Raw genomic sequence first — 4,487 nt, 5'->3', positions numbered from 1 at the left:
TGCAAACTCCTAGTGCTCTTCCCCTCCCCCACCAGGAAAACACAAAACAATGAATAAATACCTATATTCCAACCAAAATAACTAAAGGAGAGCTCTGGAGAACAGCAAAGAAGCAGCAGAAATCTTGTAGAGCACAGAAATCCAGGATGGTCATATAGGGAAGGGAAGGAAACACCTTGCCTCTGCCACCCGGTCTCCTCAGTTGAGATCATCTTGAAACCAAGAGGGACTCCTTTCTGTAGGGAAAAGATAAGCAAGAGGATATCAGAAGCTTCTGTCACCTCCACAGATACCTGCAGTCTTTGCTACCAAAGACTCTTACGGGCTCTAAGCCCAGCTAAGAGAGCTCACCCAGGGCCACATGCTGCATTACCCACAAAGAGGGAGCCGACACTATTCCCCCAACTTCCACTGTGCCCCATGATATGACCGCACTGTGCCATATTGGAGTGGGAGCCACTGCTGGGGTGTGTCCTGCTCTAGGACATTGTACCCCTCCATCCTTGAGGATGGTACAGCCTGTCCAACTTGGCTACGACTGCAACATGCCCACCTGGCAGTATACCATCCCTGAGCCAAGCTGCTGCTATGCCCTAAGCCCTAGGGCCAAGCTACCATGGAGCTGCTCCATTCCCCCAGCCCAGTTACTGATGCACTTTTAGGGATGAGCTGAAGTGGTTCCCCAGCCAGTGTGGACCTCAGGCCTCCAGCACATTGGAGTAGTTGGGTTCCCCAGTGCCAGAGCTGGCATGATGGCCCATCCCCCAGGGATGAAAAGTTTTCACTGATCCATGTAGCCACATTCCCTGGGGCTAAGCAGATGCATGACCTTGTTTCCCAGGGAATCAGAGCCTTGGCTGAGCAGTTCCACTCTGCCCTCCAGGCTGAACAGCCACAGTGCCCTGCCTACCTGGAATTGGACTAGCAGCCCCATCGTCTGAGCTGCTGAGGCACCCCACCTCTCTGAGGAGTGGAGTCATTGCTGAGCTGCTTCCTTCCTGCTGGTTCATAAGCCACAGTGATATCTTACCACTTTTGGTTCCTTGCTGCTACTGCACCTGGCTTCACAGAGCCTGGGATACTGCCATGTCTCACTACCCCGGGGCCCAGAGTCACCACTGTGTGGTACCTCATCACCGAAAGTCCAAGCTGCCAATGTGCCATATAAATTCTGGGTCCCAAATTACAGCTATGTTCTGCTCCCCAAGGCCTGAGCCTTTGGAATAACTCTTCTTCTCCACAGCCATGCTATTGCTGCCCTCCTGTACTGGGGTCAGAACCACAGCCACATCCCAACCTCCTGGGCCCAAGTATCTAGACTGTAACTCAGAGCTTAATGGAAAAACTGCATCCACTTGTGTCTCAAAAGTGAAGCTGTACATCACATCCCAGGTGCTACACTATTTTCACAACATCCTAAACCCAGACTCTGGCTCCACAGCTGCTCTGTGCATCTGTGCATTAGATCCCAGTGCTGCTGCAGCTGCCAGTGTACCCTGTGAGATGCAACACCAAGAGAAATCACCTCAGCTGTGACTCCTAACTGTGGGGAAGACAAGAATAGGAGGATCACTAAAGCCTGTAATCTAATACATATGTAGCCACCATCACTGTCACAAACTTCTGTAGCCCAGACCACTGAGGCACTTGCAGTCATCACTGATATTGATCACAGCTGAAGAAGCCTCATGGACTACATCCCTTCATCAACATGAAACCAGAGCCACCATAGCCTGCCCAACCAAAACCTCCAGGCACATCTGCAGATGAAAGTCTTCCCCTCTTATATCCACTCCATAAAGTTTGGGAGAGCTGATTGTACCACCAGATGTGCAGACATCTATTCAGGGACACAGAAACATGAAAAAGCAAGGAAACATGGCACCAACAAAGGAGAACAGTAATTGTCCATTAACTGACCCCAAATAAATGAAAATTTATAAGTTGTCTGAAAGAGAATTCAATATAATGATCTTAAGGAGATGCCAGTGAGACATAAGGGAATATAAACAGACAACTTAATGAAATCAGGAAAACAATTCATGGTCTGAATGAGAAATTCAACAAAGAGGTGTCATTAAAAAGAACCAAACAGAAATTGTGGTGCTGAAGAATTCAATTGATAAAATAAAAAGCATACAATAGAGCAGTGGTCCCCAACCTTTTTGGCACCAGGGACTAGTTTCATGGAAGAGAATTCTTCCACAGACTAGGTGGTGGGGGGATGGCTTTGGGATGACAGTTCCACTTCAGATCATCAGTCACTAGTTAGCTTTTCATAGAGCCCTCACATGTGCAGTTCACAATAGGGTTTACACTCTTATGAGAATCTAATGCCCCTGCTGATCTGACAGGAGGTGGAACTCAGGAAGTAGTGCTCACTCACCTCCTGCTGTATGGCTTGGTTCCTAATAGGCCATGGACTGGTACCAGTCCATGACGCAGGGGTTGGGGACCTCTGCAACAGAGAGCTTCAACAGCAGATTAGATCAAGCAGAAGAAACAATCTATGAACTTGAAGATAGGTCTTTTGAAATCAGTGAGTCAGAGAAGAAAAAAGAATGAAAAACAGTGAAGACAGTCTATGGTACTTATGAGATACAATTAAGTAAACAAGTATTTGCATTATGAGAATTACAGAAGGAGAAGAGACAGAGAAAAGGATACAAAACTTATTTAATAAAATAATTGCTGAAAACTCCTCAAGTTTTCAGAGAGATGTGGACATCCAGATTCATGATTCCAAATAGATACAACCCAAAGAGGTCCTCTCCAAGGCACATTATAATCAAATTGTCAAAAGTTAAAGACAAAGGGAGAATTTTAAAAGCAGCAAGAGGAAAGCACCAAGTCACATATAAGGGAACCTACATTAAACTATCACTATATTTCTCAGCAGAAACCTTACAGGCCAGGAGAGACTGGGATGACCTATTCAAAGTGCTAAAAGAAAAAAACCTGACAGTCAAGAATACTATACCCAACAAAGCTGTCCTTCAGAAATGAAGGAGAAGTAAAGTCTTTCCCAAATTAGGAAAAGCCGAAGGAATTCATCACCACTAGTACTGCCCTATAAGAAATGCTTAAGGGGGGTTCTTAAAGTGGAAATAAAAGGACAATAATTACCATCATGAATATATATGAAAGTATAAAACTCACTGTTAGAGGTAAATACACAGATCCAGAAAACTATAATACTGGTGGTGTATAAATCATACAAAATTTCTATTATAAAAGTTAAAAGTCAAAAATAAATAAAGCTACAATGAGTTGTTAAAGAATATTCAATACAAAAAGATGTAAATTGTGGCATCAAAAACAAATTGTTGTAGGTGGAGGATAAAGAAATGGGCAAAAGAAATTTGAGCAATTGTTTCACACACAGTAAATATGTGAGTGGCTAATAAGCACACAAAAAGATGTTCAACAGAATTAATCAGTAAGAAAATGTAAATTAAAACCAGAAGGAAGAGAAACTGGTTTTTAATTCTGGCCTGTGGCAGGCAAAGAGTGGGCACTGGTGGTTGCTATATGAAGTTTGCTTATCTGGGAAGGCCCACTTCTTGTTCAATGGATGACAGCATTTGAGCCAATGCCAATAAAGGATCAGTATAGCATTTTTGGGGCAGACTCTAATGTGTCAGACCTAAAACAAAAGTATAAAAAACTTCTATTAATATATCATCCAGATTAACAAAGTACAGATGTGCCACCAGGAATAGTGGAGGACTGTATATAGAAGTTCATTGGAATTGATTAGGCTTGGAAAATTCTAGGAAATGAAGAGAAAAAAAGAGAATGGCCCTCAGCGGCATGAAGATGATCTAAGAAATATAGAACCAGTAGATGCTCAAGTATATCTTGAAAAAGTGTCTTGGATAAAGATGAGGACTCTTTTTCCCTGAGTTGCCAATCTGGTAGAAAACACAGTATTTCTAAGGATGAAGCAGAAGTTAGCCCATTTTCTTGTGATACACGTTCACTAATTATAGAACTTCTTCATTATTGCTAAAATTCTTCACTACTTGGAAACCTTGTCCTGTGTATTTGGATACGGTGAGGAGAGACCATTTGAGCCTTGTTCACTCAAGGAATTAGATTCTATTTTTGTTAGCCCTATCATTTGCAATGAAAATATGATTGAGAAGCAAATCCCACCTCAGATTAATGGAAAACTAATTTAGTTATTTACATGTATTGATAGTTTGTATTTACAGGTTGCCAGAAAAAGAACTTGAATTACAATAGTTAGTGCATTCCAAAGGACTTTTTTATTATTTCATTTTCTTCTTGATACAAAATGAGAATTTTCTTGTTCCAAATATAAGCATCTCCTTTTTTAGTAGGTAACAGTATCATTACATTCCTTTATAGTTACTACCTTTCCAATCTAACAGATGATGTTTCTTGCTGCTAAAGTTGTAGGCCTAGTTATACACCTATCTCAAATTGTATGGTCGTTAAACTTAAAATCTTTGTGGACACAT

At 42.1% G+C, this 4,487-nt stretch overlaps 1 pseudogene; it reads left to right on the top strand.

Moving 5' to 3' along the window:
- Positions 1-3,574: 3,574 nt before the first annotated feature.
- Positions 3,575-4,012, top strand: LOC105715714 (dnaJ homolog subfamily C member 24-like; annotated as a pseudogene).
- The last annotated feature ends 475 nt before the right edge of the window (positions 4,013-4,487 follow it).

This window comes from Aotus nancymaae, unplaced genomic scaffold (genome assembly GCF_030222135.1).
Source record: "Aotus nancymaae isolate 86718 unplaced genomic scaffold, 86718_ANA_hifiasm-v0.15.2.pri h1tg000064l_1, whole genome shotgun sequence".
Classification (NCBI taxonomy): domain Eukaryota; kingdom Metazoa; phylum Chordata; class Mammalia; order Primates; family Aotidae; genus Aotus; species Aotus nancymaae.
This window is presented reverse-complemented; position numbering and strand designations above follow the sequence as displayed.